The sequence below is a fragment of the Rhamphochromis sp. 'chilingali' genome, assembly GCF_963969265.1.
Source record: "Rhamphochromis sp. 'chilingali' genome assembly, chromosome: 4".
In the NCBI taxonomy this organism is placed as follows: Eukaryota; Metazoa; Chordata; class Actinopteri; order Cichliformes; family Cichlidae; genus Rhamphochromis; species Rhamphochromis sp. 'chilingali'.
Genome location: NC_137948.1, coordinates 33,333,607 through 33,353,804, shown reverse-complemented (window position 1 = coordinate 33,353,804; position 20,198 = coordinate 33,333,607). Strand labels below are relative to the sequence as shown.

Below are 20,198 nucleotides of genomic sequence, written 5' to 3'. Positions count from 1 at the left end.
AGAGACAAGACAGTTATTATAAATTCATAAATTAAATTACATCAAATGATTTGGATGATTCACTTTGCAGATTCAAGATTCTTTATTTGTCACATGCATAGTTGTACGAGTTCAACACGCAGTGAAATAAATTGTGTCCTGAAACGCTCCTCGATTAAAGAGGACATTATATACACTAAGTAGGTAAAATATATACATTAAGTTAATTTAATAAAGCAATCTGGAAATTTTTAATTAAAAGTCTGAAAATGTACATTGTGTGAGTGGAATGTTAAAGTGTCTTGTGCCATATTAGCACTGCAATGTATTGACAGAGCAGTGCAGGTGGTGTAAACAAGTGCCCAGAGTGATGTAAACAGAGTAATGCAACAGAGTGACCGGAGTAGTGCAAACTGTAATGTATAAGGTGATATACACAATAGTGAGGCCAAGAAGAGTCAGACATGATATGAGATGATGTTCTGGAAAGTTCTGTAATGTGGCAAAAATCAGTCCTGTCTCAGTCATCTAACTATAGGTTCAGAAGGACGTTTTGATTTGCGACTCACAAAAGGAGTTGGCTTGGAAGTAACCAACTGGGACCTTTATTCTCAGTACCATTCATAAACACATACATTCTCTTTGTGGTCAGAGTTCGGGCTGAGATCTTTTTCTGTTGCTGTGACACACTTGACCGCCATTAGAGGGAAGATCCCACAGGAAGAGACAGGTAATGCTTCCTGTGCACGAGGCGCATGGTCCTTGTAACACAAGACTGCATCAAAGCCTGTTATTGTCACAAGGACAATAACAGGTTATAGCTTTAGATGATGAAAAGGGATTTTGTAGCCCTGTATTTCGCATGGGTTACATGACCATTGAATGTTAATTATACAAGTGTTTTGAGCCATTGGAGCTGCTAAAACAAATAAACTACCGACTTTCTCTGTGAGGATAACTGAATGGTCTAAAGTTTTTCCAAAATCTTCTAGTTTCCATGATGAGCATCATTCATTAGATACTGACTGATTCACTTCTAAATTTCTGCCTGTAGGCCTCATGTACAAGTATATAAGTGTGCAAAATTATCTCTTTAAGCACTTCAAATGGAACGATAGTTTTTACTGCATTTTTGGGTGAGATTTTGGGTTTGTTCAGTCGAATGCCCTTTCTACTCTGAGGATATCCTCAATGCTTTTACTTCAAGCTTTTTTAACTTTAACTTTGGAGATCATGATCTTCTTTACACACTTTATCCTTTTCCTGTGGCTCCAACTGTGATGTGTTATCCTGAGTACTGAAGTTAAAGTAAGTGAATCCAGATAACAGAATAAAGAACTCAGTTAATACAGGGCTCAGGTGGAGGCCTTAAAAAAGGTTACAGGTAGGTGTATGTGAGACAGAAAAAGGCTGCAAAACAAAAGCTTAAGATTGATTCCTGATGGCAAATAAACGATCATTCGGATTAAGGGAAACAGGACAGATGAGGAGATGTTTGTGTTTGTACCTGCTGTTTGTTGTCTGATGTTTCCCTTCTTGGAGACTGACTGGAAGTCCTGTTTCTTCTGATTCATAAAAATAAATTAAACAGTGAGTGAAGAACAGATTTCAAAACACATTTTAAATGTGACTGAAAGAGAACAGAGTGATGCTCACCTAAAACCCAGCTTCTGCTAAGATCATGACTGTTGTGGATTTCAGCTTCCAGTCAGAAAGTTGGTTGGATGATTCTTTTACAGCTGCATCCTTTCACAGAAAAAGCAGAAAACAAAACGGAGATTTCCGATTTCCTGTCCAAACTAAAGAAGTTTTTGTACCCTTCTTTAGCTACTTTCTGCTAAAACCCGAGAAGATACAGAGAACATGTCGTCTCTTTCAGCTGCATGCAGTTGTGTTAATTTGTGGAGGTGTTGGTGATAAAACTGTTTTCTGCATTTATGATGGAAACAAACTTCTGTGATGAAGAAGATTCTCCAGCTTCAGCCGTAGTGGTCTGTAAACACACTGTAAACACACTGTAGGAAATGATCAGTGAACATAGTACATGAATATTGTATAAATACATGTGACTGTTTCAATTTTTGGTGTTCAGTGTTTTTTTGTTTTTGTTTTTTTTTAAGTAACTCATTTTTGCTCAGATCAGTGAGATGAAGTTGTGCAGAATGATCGAGTGTAATATTGTAAAGCTTATTCTGCTGTTATGCTGAGACCTGTGTTTTGGGGAAACCAAGAAGAAGGTGAGCAGAGATCAGTGAATGAGTCCTGCTCCATCACAGCAGACGTCTCTGAGTAAGACAGAGATCTGTTTACTTTAGTCAAGTTTTTTTCATACAGGGCACTGAATCAACTTTAAAATCTCCCATTTAAATTTCCAGTGTTCTAGATAATAACTGCTGGGGAGTGAATTAAATCAGCAGGATGCTCTGGAAGGATTTTCAGTCTAATGATGGAGTAAAACGATGGAGAAAAGTTAAAGTGGAAGATAAAAAGCTGAGATTGTTCAATGTATAACCTTAGTCCCTTGCTCAGCTTTCCTTGACTGGTTGTTAGTTCCCTGTTTTGATCCTTTTCTGTTCCTTCAGTCTTGTCCCCGTGTCCTGTCTTCACTCTGAGTGTCTTATGTCTTATTTTCCCGTTTAGTTGTGTCACGTTGATCTTGCCTCCTTTAGTCATGTCTCTATTCCTGTTTTATTTTAATGATTGTTGTGCTTTCTTGTCTTCAGTTTTACTTCCTCAGATTAGTTAGTTAGTTATTCTCAGCTGCATTCCCACCTGTTTCCTCCCCCCTTTGTTATCTCATGACTGTTTATTTTGAGTCTCAACAAACAGTAAAATCAAAGCTTTTTCATGTATTTTAAAACATGCAAGTAAATCAGTTCAACTCTGTGACCTGTGAATAAAAACCTTTAAATGCTGTTTTGAGACTTTGACATCAAATGGTTTAATCCTTTTATCAAAACTTTCTCACTTTGTAAAAAAATGTGCCTCATGTAGAGTTCAGACATAAACATTAAATGTGAAGGATTTATGTGAAACTTTACAAAAATACAACTTCTGAAACAGAGAAAAGCAAAATAATATATGCATCAGAAAACAGGAGAGCAAAAACAAAATGAGAAAGTAGCACCAACTACTGTACAATACATCACAGCAGCACTGCAACACTCACCGGCCAATTTATTAGGCATGCCTGTCCAGCTGCTTGTTAAGACAAATATTTAATCAGACAATCAGATCAGTGCATGAAGACATCTACAGCAGACATTGTTAAGATGAAACTGCTCAAACTCAGTTCAAGATACTGAGTCACTGTAATTCCTTTGTATTTCATACATAGGAAATATTTTTTTAGGGTTAAGAAGGTTATGAAATAAGGGCATCCCACAATAAATCATTCATTGTAACAGCTGTTAATAACTGTGCTGTCCTGTAATGTTAGATACCAAACTGCACCAGTAGAGGGTGGTGTCATAAAAGAGAGAAGGAAAACGACGTCCAGAGATAGTTAAGATGGCGAACTGATAAACAGACATGTAACACCCTGCTGCATTCAGTTATGTAGGTTTATGTGCTGCATTCATTAACAGGCACTTGTTCCTTGCTGAGAACTTGTTTCATCATCAGCCACCACTATAAACTGACCATTTTCCTTCTGAATAGATTGTTGAGTTTCTGGTGAGCTCTTCAGGTTGTACTCTGACATGGCTGCAGGGTAATGGATATGTGGCTGTTGAACACAGCATCTCTCTCAAACTTTCACAGTAGAGTAAGTCTGTAAGTCTGTGTCTGCTGGAGTGACACCAGATGCTCCGTCAGAGCTGTAACTCACAGCAGCATAATGAGAACACTCCTGTTGTCTGGGCTGATCTGACTGTACGGTGGAACAAAGAGGAACCACATGTTTATTTTTAAAGTAGACTCTGCTGTAGTAGATTTCATCCTCCTGCTTTGGTTGTGTTGAGATGTCATTAACAGGACCAAGGCTGAGCTGATGGAGACAAACAGCATTAATTTATACTGTACTTTAAACTTGACTCCTTTCACTGTATGTTGAGAAAAATGAAATGACCACTGGAACGTTAAGACAATCCACAAACTCCAATCTCTACCTGTTCAATTTGGTCAGACCTTTCAGTTGTTGGAGGCTGAGCAGAAGTTCTCTGTTTCCTGGTTGAAGTGAATGAACTGAAAAATTAGTGACTTCAGAGCAGAGATTGAATCTACTGCTGTGAACCAACACTTACCTAACACACCAGCAGACAGTGAGAAGTATTAAAACCAGCAGAGCTGCAGAAACTCCTGCAGCTGCTGGTGTCCATGTTCCTGTGATACTTTGGACAGTGAGAGTCTTTGGAGCAGAGCTGATATCTTTGTGGGTTTTCACAGCACAGGAGTAGCTTCCTGCATCCTCCCTGCTGACTGGGTCTAGGATCAGATGTTTGTTCTGGTTCTCTCTCGGGGTCAGAGGTCGACTGTTCAAGTACCAAATGTAGTTTGTGTTGTCAGTCAGAGGACAGCTGGTGCTGCAGGTCAGTGTGACTCTCTGACCCTCTGTCACCACTGCAGAAGGACTCATCTTCACTCTCAGCTCTGACAGAGGAGCATTGGCAGTGTTGTGTTTAATGTATTGTTGTAAACACAAAACATTTTTCAGTAACTCAGTAATGTAATGTGTTACTGTACTAAATTCACTAATCACATTACAGTTACAATTATGTCATTACTTGCATTACAAAGGTAGATAACAGAAAACTGTTATCTGCACACCGGGTGGAGAGAAAGAAGAAAAATTCCAAACAAACTTTTCCTTCCTGCCACAATCAGCTGATTTCAGTTTGTGTGCAGGATTAGGAAAAAGGTAGAGCGGTCTACAGCCTCTCCGGATTGTAGGCAAAGACATTACTTTTATCTTTATTGCACGTAAAGACAAGAGCGCGATGATAAAGTGGAAACTGCATCTAGAACAAAAAACAACTGTGTTATGTTGATAACACAACTTTGGATCTTTGCAAACATCTGCACAGACTGAGTGAATGCTGACTCCAGCCCAGCAGCCTGAACTTCAACAGGTAACAGAGGCAGCAATGAGCAGACAGGCTGCAGCCTCTGTTTCTACCTGTTTATGTTTCTAAAGTAGAATCACTCTGGATCAAAGTTTTTTGTGCCAGTTTTCATCTTTGCTTTGTGTTTGCAGATTTGTGTCCATTACAAAATAGTAATGAGAAAAATCATATGTGTCTTCATAGAATAGGGATTTGTGTTGGTGTGTGGGACTTTAACCAAAGGTTTATACTGTTAACCAATAAATAATGGACAGTGCCAAAAGGTTGATTCTGGTCATCTGGACGTAGCGTTTTCAGTGGGAGAAACGTTTCATCACTCCAAGTGACTTCTTCAGTCTCAGCTGACTGCAGGTTTCCCCAACATTATAAACAGGACATTTGCATAATGACTAAAACTAGGTCAGTTCCTTGGTCATTAACATGCAAATTCTCATGACCATTGATCAACAACTACTGATCAAAGACCAACGTTTCTGCCATGAAAACGCTACATCCAGAAGAACAGAATCGAGCTTTTGGGATTTACTCAGCTGGATGATTGAGCATGCATCAAGACAGATAATTGACAATGTTTTTCAGTTTTAATTTACAGAGTAACCAGAAAGCAATGCAGTGAGCAGTGTAACAAATCCCTTTCTTTGGTGAGTAATTGAGTGACATACTGCATTACTTATAAAAGAAGTAATGTGCCATATATTCTTTTTTTGAGTAACGATACTGATCAAAAACATTTAATCTCAGAGTAAATCTCCTCTGTGACTCACACACTAAACATGGATTTTGACTAAAGCTTTACTACAAACTGGTGCTTTAGTCCTCCTGTTCAGTGAAGAAATGAATTTATTAAAGAAGTGTATTTCACTACAAGTTCAACATATTTGTACTTTCAGTTTTGTGTAACTTCAATCTAAATCATCTTAAAAAAGAAAACGTTTTAGTCCACAACTTATGTCTGACACTATAAGTACTTTTACAGATCAGAGGTTTTCCGCAGTTTTTGTCATTTTGAATGCAAGTATGCATATTGCAGTGCAGGCCAAAATACCCAACAGTATAAAATACTTGAAATGACCTGAATAAAAAAAACCTCACAGATATAAAATGATAATTTACTGCATATTTATGCATTTTATGTGAATAAAACACTGTGAAGATCATCATTTTTTCTCTTTTTTTGTATCTTGGAGTTAGAATTAAGTAATTAATTAGAATTAATTTACATATAGACTTTCAAAGCCCGAAATGCAGGCATTTGTGTGGAGTATTTTAACATAGTGGTAATGCTGTTTTAGATGAAGGCTCTGAATATTTCTTCCACCTCTGCTCCTGTTCAGACATTAATGAGTAAAGTCTGCTGAGTGAAGAGTTTAGATTTACCTGTAACAATCAAAAAGACTCCAGGCAGATCAGACTGTGTCCATCCTTCATGATCTTTGTTGAATCTGAATGTGTATCCTCCTGAGTCATTCTTCTTCAGGTTGTTGATGGTCAGGATGTGTTGGTTCTTCATGTTGTCCTGATACTCCACACCACCTGCAGCCTCAATCAGCTCCTCAACTTCCACTTTATCTTTTCTCCAGTTTTTACTCCAACATTTCAACTCTGGCTTCATGTTATCAGGATGTGAGTATTCACTTGTGATGTTGACTGAAGATCCTTCCAGAGCACAGATTCTCCTGCTGACATAATTCACTCTCCAGCAGTTTTTATACTGAACACCTGAAATATAGATGGAAGATTTAAAGTTGTACAAATGATCTTTATGATAATAATAACTGGCAAAATAAACATAGTTCTGTATTACTCACAGACTTCTGCAGACTGAAGATAGGTGTTGCTTTTAACTGCACAAAAGACTTTTGCTTCCCGAGAGTTCCAAAAATTAAGCCGATATTCAGCAATTAAATGTTGATTCTCTCTATAACTTTGTCTATTTCTGTACCACATGTAGGCAGTTTGAGGGTCAGTCAGTGTACAGGTGGTGTTACAGGTCAGTGTGACAGACTCCGCTTTTCCCCCTTGAGTCTTCAATATGTGAACCTCTTTAAAGAGATAATAAATATATTTTCTATAAGTCACTATGAGATATAACAATCTTCTTATTATGTTTTTAATAATATATATATATTAATATACATATTTATAAATCAATGGAGAGAGAAATTTAAAAAAATTAAGAGGTTTTTTTCACAACAGACAGTTTATCTGGAAACGTCACCTCTGGGGTATGTGATGGAGCACGGCTCATCTACTGATGTCTTCCTGAAAGAACACATTCTCCCTTTAGTATAGGTCACACTGAAGCAGGTCTCTGTGAGGTAACCTGAAACAAAGAAATGATATTGATTGAAATTATTCACCGTATGACCCATTCTGTTTGTTTTGTAGGGACAATAAACATCATGACTCACCCACAGAGACTTGAGGGGCTCTGAGATGCTCGTAGCCTTTGACAGCACAGGAGTATGTGACTGCTTCCTCACTGCTGAGCAGCTCTTGGTACCAGGGAGACCAGTCCTCATAGAGAAACTCTCTGTTCTTGTACCAGATGTAGGCTGCAGGCTTTTCAGTCAGAGGACAGCTGCTGCTGCACATCAGTGTTACTGTCTGTCCCTCTGTGGCAGGAATCACCTTTACCTGCAGCTCTGAGAGGATGATGGAGAACAACGTTTACAATGATGTCATTTGGAAAGTAATTCATGAGTAAAAGTCACTGTACCTGCAACAACTTGAAGAGTAATTCTGTTGAGCCAACAGTTTCCTGGACTGTCTGTAGTCTTCATACAGCAGTAAGCGTTTGCATCACTCTCTCTTAGATCATTGATGGTTAAAGTTGGGTTTTTCTTATCAGACATGTTGTACATTACACGTTGTCCATCCACAGAGAGCTCACTCTGAACATACTCTGATCCATTCCAGTGTGCAGTGAACCATTTGCTGTTGGAAGTCAGATGTTGATGTGAGCAGTGCAGATCCACTGATGAACCTTTGAGAGCACAGATCCTGGTTTCTCCTCCATTAACACCTTTAACACAAACTTTCATTAACAAACAGATTTTTTTTTCTAACATGAGCATTTATTTTATTCTCTATTGTAAGAAATCAGCTGAAATTAGTAACTCATTTATAAATCATACGTATAATAATCATATCAACTTTTATACTTTTCTCTGTCAGTATGTAGCGGTACATAATTTATCACTCATACCTGAAATGCACAAAATGAGTCCCAGAAACATCAGTTGAAAATCTGTCAACAACATGATGGCTGTAGTCCCACTTTCCAGCAGGAAAAAAATATAAATAAAATGAATGAATAAATAAATAATAATAATAATGAATATTAAAAAAAAATAACTGCTATGTTCAAATACAATGCAGCACAGAGTGAACGATAGTCAGGGCTGAAACTGGACTGCTGTATCACATTAATGTGGCGATCAAAACTTCCTTCCTCTTTTTCTCTGAGAGCGCGGGCTTTTTTTTTTCTTTTTGTGTGCCCCGAATTTGAAGGAGTCAACATGTTAAGGTTATTATTTTATTGTTGTCACTTTGATTTGACCAACAATAATTTTTTTTACTGACGTTATGTTTTGAGCCTCCAGTGAGTTGTGCAGTTGTGTTAAGCTGTGGAGAGTTGATAAAATTCAAATTCAAATTCAAATTTTATTTGTCACGTACACAGTCATACACAGTACGATATGCAGTGAAATGCTTAGACAACTGCTCGTGACCTAAAGAAAAAAAGGGAAAAGGCTATGAATAAGATAGGAAATATATATGAAAAATTAAAAAGGGTAAATTTAACTAGGAAGGAATAAAATATAAAAAATTAAGGTTAAAAATGAAATAACTGTACAACACAAATTAGAATGAAGGGTAAATTTAAGTGGGAAAGAATAAGATAAAATATATAAATTAAAGTTGAAAATAAAATAACTGTACAACAAAATACACAATATAGAACTATAAAACTGTTGTCTGCACTTGGTTTATGCTGGAAACACTTCAGTCATGAAGAATTTCCGACTCTGCCTCGGTGATCATTAAGTGTACTGCAGAAAAGTCCAAAGTAATTTGATTAAGAAAAGCAATATATAACTCTTTCTATGTTTCGGGTTTTTATTGTGCTTTGGATGCATTTGGTCACCTGGTTTCCTGGCTACCTGTCATGGTCTGTGGAATGCGTGATGCTCGGGTAGCCACACCCCCGGGCTGGGCCATCACTAGCACACCTGCTCTCCATCCCGGTGATTACACGGAGATCCACTTAATCCGGCGCTGACGGATGCTCCACGCCAGTCCGTAGTCATCCCCACAGTGGTAACCAGACTTCCACGAAAAGTGTGCATTCTCTTCTGCTTGGAACTTTGTTTAACCTGCCTACTTCTGTCCAGATTTCTACTCGGCGTCTGCTACCTGCCTGTCCTCCGGCTCAACTGGATCTCGCGGCGCTCACCTGGCCCACTCGCCATTCCACGGACTTCCTGCCCCCACGGACTGCCACACTTCCCTCCCGAGCTCCCACGGTTCCGTTCTATCGTAAGCCCCTACTCTAACTCAGTCCTGATATGTTCTCCCCGCTTCCTGGCTCCCTAGTAATCATCTCCCCTTTCTATTGCAGCCCCCCGCCGTCCCGATCCCGGCTTCCTCGTGTCATTGTTTCCCCGGATTTTTAGTTTCTGTTTTGCTCTCTACTTTCCCCGGGTCGCCTTTCGTTGTTTTAATAAAGTGTCTTTTTGTTAGCTCGGAGTCTGCGCCTGGATCCTTTCGTGCCCGCGCACCACGGCGCATGACAGTACCTGTCTTTCACGTGTGAAGACCAAAGTTTAAAAGTTGGAACACGATCAAATAAATGGTGAAAATTAAACAAATGACCGTGTGTGTGTGTGTGTGTGTGTGTGTGTGTGTGGTACAGCAGAAGTGGAACGGATCCATATGTCACCCTGTATTCTGTGTAGTTATATTGCAGGATTTCACTGGAACATAATGCAAGTTTTCTGCATTTCACACAGCAGTGATGATCAAATAAGATAAGTTAAGATAAGATAGAACTTTATTAATCCCTCGGGTGGGTTCCTCTGGGAAATTCGATTTCCAAAAAAGCACAGCACCGACAGAAGTTACAGAGTTACAGAATATTATATATATATATATATACACACACACACATATACACACATATATAAATACAGAGACAAATATAAATAAAATATACAAAGGGGATAAATAGAATAAATAGGAATAAAAATAAAAATACAAGTGAATTGCACATTTCAAGTATTGAGGTCTATTGCACTGTTGACTATTTACAAAAAGTATTGCACAAGGTATTGTACAGTGAGGTGAAGAGGCACTGCAGCTTAGTTGTTCCCCCCTCCTTTGTCCTCCTGTTTCCCCTCCCTCTCCCCTCCAGAGAGGAGTTAAACAGTCTGATGGCGTGTGGGACAAAGGAGTTTTTAAGTCTGTTAGTTCTTGTCTTGGGGAGAAGCAACCTGTCACTGAACAGACTCTTCTGATTGTTTATGGCCGTGTGCAGAGGATGCCCAGCATTGTCCATAATGTCCATCAGTTTCTTTAATGTCCTTTTCTCTGCCACTGTCACCAGAGTGTCCAGCTTCATGCCGACCACAGAGCTAGCCCTCCTGATCAGTTTCTCCAGCCTGGATGAGTCCTTCTTTGCTGTGCTGCTCCCCCAGCACACCACAGCATAGAAAAGTAAACAACGAGGGATCACTCTTTACATTTATTCAATGTAAATCATTTAAACAATCACTGGTTCCAGGATTCAAAATGTAAAGACTCAGTTTTACTAAAACTGTTACCACTGAGATAATTACAATTATTAATAGTCTTTAATACACTGATAATTAAGTGTCAAAAACTTTTCCCAGCATGAAACATCCAGATAACCTCAGCAACAAATCATCTGAAGATCCACTATATGATTAGAAACTCTAAAGCTAGAATATAACATGTAAGCTTCAAGATTAAACAATCCCTGAACCCTGTTTGTAATGTAAATAAAAACAAAATGCAGTTATTTGCTAATTCCTTAAACCAATATTTCAGAACACTAAAGGTTTGTTGTCAATTTTTGTATCTTAACAAGAATACAAATAAAAGCACAAGGCTGTTGATCCATGTTCATTTGAAAGTTAAAAGAGTTTGAAGAGTGAGAGCAGAGACGTGAGGTGGTTTATGGGTATTCTGTCAAACATTAAAAAAAAAAAAAAAACAGCTAAGAAGCTGTTTGAGGTTTTAAAGAGTGTGAAAACCACACACATTGTAAATGTGTGTGAAAACAACTGACAAACACTCCAGCTGAGGTGTCTCTGCTATAAAAATGAAGATTTTCCAACCACCAAACCGATCGGAAAAAAGTCCCTTTTAACCACTATGGTAACAAACTATTCTTTAGTGATCGGACAGAGGCTCGATGGTGGAGCAGAGATCAGTGTTGTTCCTACTGAAGATAGACGTTATAGTGATGAACATCCTGCTGTGCTGTATGTGCTTAGAAGTTTCCATATATGAGATTAGGATTCAAGCAAATAGACAGACAGTACGAGCAAGTGAGTTATTTAACACTCAGAATATATATTTTTTATCTTATTCAGTAAAGAAAATATATCTTAAGATAAAAAAATAACATGCAGCTCACAGTGTGCCTAGGTTGGGTTCTAAACAAAACAGTGAAGAGTGCGAGTTGTTAAAATTATGGCCCAAATCTTCTTTTAACAGTCATCCATCTGTAATTTATAATATTAATGCTTCAATGCTGATCATGTTATGCTGCATGAGGATTTTTCAGACTCCCTAAACCACATTTATCTTTTAAAGGTTCAGAGAAGTCGGTGAATGAAATTATTAGAAAAAAACATTGCAAAAATAACAAGATATTAGCTTTTTTTTTTTTTTTTAGCATCTTTAATGTTATTTTTACCATGAACAAAATCTAAAATTAGGCAACTTCTCTCTGGACTAATACTAGGTAACCACCATGGTCTCTGTTTGTTCAATAACCAGAGACAAAATAAAAAAATGTAACTGCTCTCTGAAGTTCAGATCTTTTGGGTCTTATTTTGGTACTGAGTGAGACCCAAAATGACCCACTGATACCAGTAACCAGATATCGCCATCTGGTGGCTTTCAGACAAAATGCAGGTTTAAGGCACTTATTGTCTTACAGTTTTTCTCAGTTGCTTTGGTGCATTTCTCACAACAGAATTGATCTCTGCACCACTACTAAGGCTCTTCTCAAAACAATTAGTGCAAACTGCAAAACATGGTGGATAACTTGCAAAAGTGAGTCACTTCATCAAAAACAAAAGTCAGTTGTTCAAAATAAGTAGTCAATGCTTCAAAAGCAAGTCCCTTAACCAAAACAGATAATATATTCATCAAAAGCAAGTACTTATATCAATCAAAGTGTCAGGGCTGTCACAATTACAAGTCATTACACCAGCACCTTTGGTCACAAAATCAAATGGTTTGAACATGTTCTCATTGTGACGGATTTCTTTGTAGGTGCTTCCCAATGACATGTCAAGTCTGGACAGCATGCATGGCATGTTGAAAACCATAAATTGTAAAGGAAAATCAAGACACTTCATATGCACTCTTGATAATATTTAATTGAAACTGTTCACAGCATTGTGCAACTGGGGAAATACAGTAAATCAAACATTTTACAGCAAACATAAACTCACTTAGACAGTAAACCTTACTGCAGTAGTTATGAAACAAAAAACAAACAAACTGAAAAACAGACACTGCTGCATATCAATCATTGATATCTAGATGCTCCCGTCTGTCTGCCCACATATTTGCATCAACATCACAGCGAATGTCAGCTCTATCGATGCATCGGGGAAAGTATCTTCTGGAGTGTCGAATCCACCCTCTGCAGGACTCTGCTGTGATGTCATCACAAGCTGCATCCATAGCTGCTAGCAGGGTCATTTGGGTATGAGGATGCCTGTCATATACCTTCCACCTCCAGGAAGAGAAAAACTCAATTGGATTTAGGAATGGAGTGTAAGGAGGAAGAAACTCCATAAGCATCCTGCCGTGTGCTGCAAACCACTGCCTGACTACAGCAGAGTGATGGAAGCTAACATTATCCCAAACCACTACACACATTGTCCGATTGTCACCAGGATCATCCCTTTCATTTTGTGGGATTAGGTCCCTATAAAGAGCGTCCAGAAAAGCCAACAGGTGTTGTGCATTGTATGCACCAATACGAGGAATATGGGTGTGAATGCCATTTTCTGAGATTGCTGCACACATTGCAATATTTCCTCCTCGTTGGCCTGGGACATCAATGGTGGCTCTTTCTCCAATGTGATTTCGTCCACGCCGTCTGGCTTTTGTGAGATTGATTCCTGCTTCGTCAAGATATACAAACGTGTGCAGGGGTTCCCTGGCCTCCAATTCCAGGATACGCTATACAAAGGATGAGAATAAAAAAGTCTGTAATGGTGCATTTGGCACAACAGATTGTACAGTTGGAATTGTAAATAGGATTACAGTAACATGCATTAATGTAAGTGCAGTACATGGCCTAAACTTTTACAGTAAACAGAGGTACATATGCAAACATGTTTTACCTGTACATACTGGTGACGGAGCTCCTTCACTCGATCACTGTTCCGTTCAAATGGTACTTTGTACAATTGCTTCATGGACATTTCATTCCATCTGAGGACTCAGTCTATGGTGGAAATTGATATTGACTGAATATTTCCGAAGATGGTGTCATCTTCTACGACAGTTCTTTGTATTTCTCTCAGTCTCAAAGCGTTGTTTGCAGCCACCATTGCACAAATTCTTTCCTCTTGCTGCGGAGTCAAAAGTGGACCTCTTCCACCTCTTCTAGGTTGTGTGGCAGTCCTTTCTGAGATGCAGATGAAAAAACACAAACATAAATAAGCGCAAACATGCTTACAGTAATTGTTACAGGACTATCATTCAAAACTCCTTTCTTTACAGCATTACTGTATTGTACCACAGCACACTATGCCACACCTGGGCCAAGTCTGCGCTTCAGTTACAGTACGTCTATATGTAAAGATCTATAAGGTCATGTCCTAATGCAAGTCTCCTGTATGACTATGAAAGTGCAGAGCAAATTAGTTTGTGCTGAATAACTACATTACAGTATGCTCACCTGTTTTCCCGACGAAATGTCTGAATAATAAAACTTACAGTAGTCCTCCCAACATTTGGCTGCACCCTTCGACCAGCCTCGGCCATTGTGAGGCCATGGTTTATCACATGATCCACAAGTGTTGCCCTGATTTCGTCAGGAACGTGTCTATGTGGTTGGTCTCTTCTTACCCGGTTTTGTCCTCGTCCTCCACCGATCCTCACCCCTCTTCCACACAGCTGACGTTCCATGTTCTGCAGTTTTGTAGATTCAGTATGCACCTCATGCCAATCCTGTCTGTTGGTTTACATTATATATATACTTGTAGAGTAGGGGATACTGTAACGCGATTCACTTGTGACTGGGTAGAAGAGGCTTTTCATTGGTTGCGAGTAAGAGTAACACACACCAATTTTCATTAGTGTGAGATAAGGTTTACCTGAGAAAAGTAATTTATGGAGATTTTCATGGAAAATCCTTAAAAATAGGGTTTTCAAAATGGGTGTACAAATTGTTTGACAAGATGTTCAACAATTTTGAGTGCACTGACACAGCAATGAAATGAAAACTATTAGTTGTAAGGACAATGACTATTCAGCTGGTACAAGTATAAATAATTGTGACACTCATGACAAAAGCAAGGAGATAGTGATGAATAGCAAGTCAAAAGTGACCATTCTTTAGATATTTGTACTTACTCAACTGCTTCATGTCCAAAGGCATTTGCCTTTGGATGAAATGAACATGAAACCGCCACAAGGTTGTGCCAAAACGACTACATGTTGTGGAGGTTGAACTAACTATTGTGCAAAGTTTAATTCAGTTGTGAGAAATGCACCAAAGCAACTGAGAAAAACTGTAATGTTTCTGACCTGGAATCTACGGCTGTGTCCAAATTCAGGGGAAGGATGCTTCAAATGCTGTATTTGGAGGTAATGATGTCACAGCGACGCAACGAAGGCTGTCCAAATTCGAAGAGTCCTCCAAATGTGGCGACAAATGCATCCTTCATTTCCCCAAATTTCAAGGATGGGTTGGGTGTATCCTTCATGTCCTACAATATCCCAGGATTCATTGCAGGCCATACAGGAGATTTTTTTTTCTTCTGATGACAATAGTGGTTGAAGTGGGAGAGAAAAACACTTTCAAATGTAAGTATATGAAAATCTGGTGGTACAACAAAAATTATGCTCTTCATAAAAATATCTAATATAAATGATACAAATTCAAAACATGAACATGATGCAAAAAAAACCTGGAAATATAGATAAAATTAAAAAAAAGAACAAATCATAACATTCAGTTTTCTTTGCTCTTATGCCATTTTGCCAGAGCTGGATGCTTGGCATCTTTTTTGGCAACAAGTTTGTTTAAGTTTGGTGCGAGGTCCTGTGTTGTAGAGATTCTCAGGATGGACTGCAGGTGTTCATCAGTGAGATGAGTCCTGTGTGCTGTTTTGTTAATCTCCATCACTGAAAACAGCTTCTCACACAGATATGTGCTACCAAACATACACAAGGTTCGAGCCGCATGTAGCTGGACATTGCTTCAGGAATTGAACTAATAAACTGTGCGGGCCCTTCAGTGTTGTACTTTGCCTTGAGGGTCCCATCACACTGCAGCTCAGTCAGCTCCATCTGAATCTACACAGGTGCAGTTTCCACGGCAACTGTAAATGGGTTGCGAAGCAGCCCGAAATTCTCTTTTTGTGCTTCAAAGTCACCAAAGCGCTGTGCGAACTCAGTGCGCACTGCACTCAGTTCAATTGTACAGTGAACCATTTGCTGCTTGAAGTCAGATGTTGATGTGAGCAGTGCAGATCCACTGATGAACCTTTGAGAGCACAGATCCTGGTTTCTTCTCCTATTCTGGTTTAGGTTTTGTTCTTATGCCCTCATGTTTAGTATAGGTTTAGTTGTTGTTTCTGGTTTCCTGTTTTACTTTGAAAGTTCATATCTTATGTCACTGTGTTCAGTTTTACCTCTCCCCTGTCTCATTAGCCTAATTTCTCCCAGCCGTGTCTCCCTCCTGTTGCCCATTCCCTGATTACTCCCCTGTGTATATAAGCCCTGTGTTCTCAACATGCTGTGTTTGTTATATCCAGTTTTCCTGCACCTTTGTTCTGAGTCTTGTTTCTGCTTTTGTGAGTTTTATTTTACAAGAAGGTTTTGCCACAATACATCGCAGTAGCACTGCAACACTCACCGGCCAATTTATTAGGTATGCCTGTCCAGCTGCTTGTTAAGACAAATATTTAATTAGAAAATCACATCAGTGCATTCAGACATGTAGAACACACATTGTCAAGAACTGGAACTGCTCAACCTCAGATCAAACAAAGGTTAAGAAGGTTATGAAATAATGACATCCTACAACAAAAAAGTGTTGGAAAACACACAGGGTTATTTCTTTTAACAATCCAACCACAGCCCAGTTGTTTGTCGCAACATTCTTGTGCTAGAGCACCTGAAGTGAAGCTTTTTATCCCAAACAATAATCTGTTACAGCTGAGAAGAGAAGCAGCTCTGACAAAGATGTAGGAGGCTATATATCAGGTTGAAGTAAGAGTCAGAAGAACTCAAAGAAATGAAATTCAGAGTTTGGAGGAAGGATTGTACTCATAATCAACCTTCAGATGTGTTTTTGTAGTTACACTCGCAGTCTGAAAATGGAGATAAAAGCGCTGCGGGCTGAAGCACAATATATGTGGACTAGAAAGGTAAACTGGTTCTTATATAGCGCTTTTCTACTCTTCTGAGCACTCAAAGCACTTTATACAACTTGTGCATTCACCCATTCGCACAAGCACATTTGTCTAAGTGCTTTTTTTAAGCTAAAATTTACACACATTCATACTCCGATGGATGCATCGGAGAGCAATTTTGGGTTAGTGTCTTGCCCAAGGATATGGGCAAGACCCCAGGCATGCAGACTAGGGGAAGCCAAGAATCGAACCACCAACCTTCCGATCAGTAGATGACCTGCTCCACCGCCTGACCTACAGCTACGCCATGTAAAAGAAACTATGCACACATCATTCATTGTAACAGCTGTCAACAACTGTGTTGTGTCCTGTAATGTCAGATAGTGATAGTTAAGATGGCGAACTGAACTCAGCCAACACTACAAACTAACCATTTTTTTCTGATTAGATTGTTGAGTTTCTGGTGAGCTCTTCAGGTTGTACTCTGACATGGCTGCAGGGTAATGGATATGTGGCAGTTGAACACAGCATCTCTCTCAAACTTTCACAGTAGAGTAAGTCTGTAAGTCTGTGTCTGCAGGAGTGACACCAGATGCTCCATCAGAGCTGAATCTGACAGCAGCATAATGAGAACACTCCTGTTGTCTGGGCTGATCTGACTGTACGGTGGAACAAAGATTAACCACATGTTTATTTTTAAAGTAGACTCTGCTGTAGTGGACTTCATCCTCCTGCTTTGGTTGTGTTGAGATGTCATTAGCAGGACCAAGGCTGAGCTGATGGAGACAAACAGCATTAATTTATACTGTACTTTAAACTTGACTCCTTTCACTGTATGTTGAGAAAAATGAAATGACCACTGGAACGTTAAGACAATCCACAAACTCCAATCTCTACCTGTTCAATTTGGTCAGACCTTTCAGTTGTTGGAGGCTGAGCAGAAGTTCTCTGTTTCCTGGTTGAAGTGAATGAACTGAAAAATTAGTGACTTCAGAGCAGAGATTGAATCTACTGCTGTGAACCAACACTTACCTAACACACCAGCAGACAGTGAGAAGTATTAAAACCAGCAGAGCTGCAGAAACTCCTGCAGCTGCTGGTGTCCATGTTCCTGTGATACTTTGGACAGTGAGAGTCTTTGGAGCAGAGCTGATATCTTTGTGGGTTTTCACAGCACAGGAGTAGTTTCCTGCATCCTCCCTGCTGACTGGGTCTAGGATCAGATGTTTGTTCTGGTTCTCTCTCGGGGTCAGAGGTCGACTGTTCAAGTACCAAATGTAGTTTGTGTTGTCAGTCAGAGGACAGCTGGTGCTGCAGGTCAGTGTGACTCTCTGACCCTCTGTCACCACTGCAGAAGGACTCATCTTCACTCTCAGCTCTGAAAGAGGAACATTGGCAGTGTTGTGTTTAATGTATTGTTGTAAACACAAAACATTTTTCAGTAACTCAGTAATGTAATGTGTTACTGTACTAAATTCACTAATCACATTACAGTTACAATTATGTCATTACTTGCATTACAAAGGTAGATAACAGAAAACTGTTATCTGCACACCGGGTGGAGAGAAAGAAGAAAAATTCCAAACAAACTTTTCCTTCCTGCCACAATCAGCTGATTTCAGTTTGTGTGCAGGATTAGGAAAAAGGTAGAGCGGTCTACAGCCTCTCCGGATTGTAGGCAAAGACATTACTTTTATCTTTATTGCACGTAAAGAACAGAGCGCGATGATAAAGTGGAAACTGCATCTAGAACAAAAAACAACTGCATTACGTTGCTAACACAACTTTGGGTCTTTGCAAACATCTGCACAGACAGCATGCTAGTGCAAAGCCAGTCAAGAACCCAGACTGATGATAAAGCTGAGTGAATGCTGACTCCAGCCCAGCAGCCTGAACTTCAATAGGTAACAAAGGCAGTGATGAACAGACAGGCTGCAGCCTCTGTTTCTACCTGTTTATGTTTCTAAAGTAGAATCACTGGGAATCGCTATAAAGTTTCTTTGTTCTGGTTTTCATCTTTGCTTTGTGTTTTTAGCTTTGTGTTCACAGAGTAACGAGCAGGTGAGCAGTGTAACAATTTACTTTATCTGGTGAGTAATCAAGTGACATACTGTATTACTTTTAAAAGGTGTAACAAGTAATGTGTCATATATTCTTTTTTTGAGTAACGATACCAGCACTGATCAAAAACATTTAATCTCAGAGTAAATCTCCTCTGTGACTCACACACTAAACATGGATTTTGACTAAAGCTACAAACTGGTGCTTTAGTCCTCCTGTTCAGTGGAGAAATGTATTTATTAAAGAAGTGTATTTCACTACAAGTTATACATACATATTTGTACTTTCAGTTTTGTCAAAGTTCAATCTAAATTATCTTAAAAGAGAAAACTTTTTAGTCCACAACTTATTTCTGACGTCAACTAACACAAGTAATTTTACTGTTATGCCGATGACTGCCAAATTTATTTGACACTAAAACGCAAGGATGCCATCTCCATAAAACCTCTCTTGACATGCCTAGATGACATTAAAGCTTGGTTGGCTCGAAACTTTTTAAATTTTAATAAAAAGAAAACAGAAGTGTTGGTGTTTGGACCCAGTGGTCCCTGTGAGTCCTCCTCTGTTGTTTTAGGATCCCTGGAAGTCTATTTTAAATCTGTTGTTACTGACCTTGGTTTTAAGTTGGACAGTGATTTTAAATTGGACAACCAAATCAGAGCAGTGGTGAAGTCCAGTTTTTATCATTTAAGGCGACTGGCAAGACTAAAATCTTTTCTTTCGAGGCAGCACCTTGAAACAGTGATCCATGCTTTTATTTCTTCCCGCCTGGACTACTGTAACTCACTTTATGTGGGGGTCAGTCAGTCATTGCTCTCACGTCTGCAGCTGGTTCAAAATGCGGCTGCACGACTCCTAACAGGAACTCGAAAAAGAGAGCATATAACCCCCGTGCTGGCCTCTCTGCACTGGCTGCCTGTGTCTTTTAGAGTTAATTTTAAAATTCTTATGTTTGTTTTTAAATGTCTACACAGTCTTGCCCCGCCTTACCTCTCTGAGCTTCTTCATCCCCACATACCCTGTCGGTCTCTCAGGTCAGCTGACCAGCTGCTCCTGGAGGTATCGAGATCCAGGAGGAAGCTCAGAGGGGACAGGGCCTTCTCTATTGTGGCTCCAAAATTATGGAATAATTTGCCCATGCATGTTAGAGAGGCCCCTTCACTGTCCACTTTTAAATCACGTCTTAAAACCCACTTTTATTCCTTGGCTTTTAACCTCAGTGAGACTTAGTTTCTTT

General features: G+C 39.3%; 2 long non-coding RNA genes across 2 annotated transcripts; both read right to left on the bottom strand.

Annotated features, from left to right (window-relative positions):
* Positions 1-3,890: 3,890 nt before the first annotated feature.
* Positions 3,891-4,451, bottom strand: LOC308394996. Its single transcript, XR_013971329.1, has 3 exons — positions 4,224-4,451; positions 4,089-4,146; positions 3,891-3,967 (listed from the first exon to the last, which is right to left on the bottom strand). It is a non-coding gene; the product is annotated as an uncharacterized lncRNA (long non-coding RNA).
* A 13,148-nt stretch (positions 4,452-17,599) lies between these two features.
* LOC308395631 lies at positions 17,600-18,034 on the bottom strand. Its single transcript, XR_013971424.1, has 3 exons — positions 17,933-18,034; positions 17,798-17,855; positions 17,600-17,676 (listed from the first exon to the last, which is right to left on the bottom strand). It is a non-coding gene; the product is annotated as an uncharacterized lncRNA (long non-coding RNA).
* Positions 18,035-20,198: the final 2,164 nt, after the last annotated feature.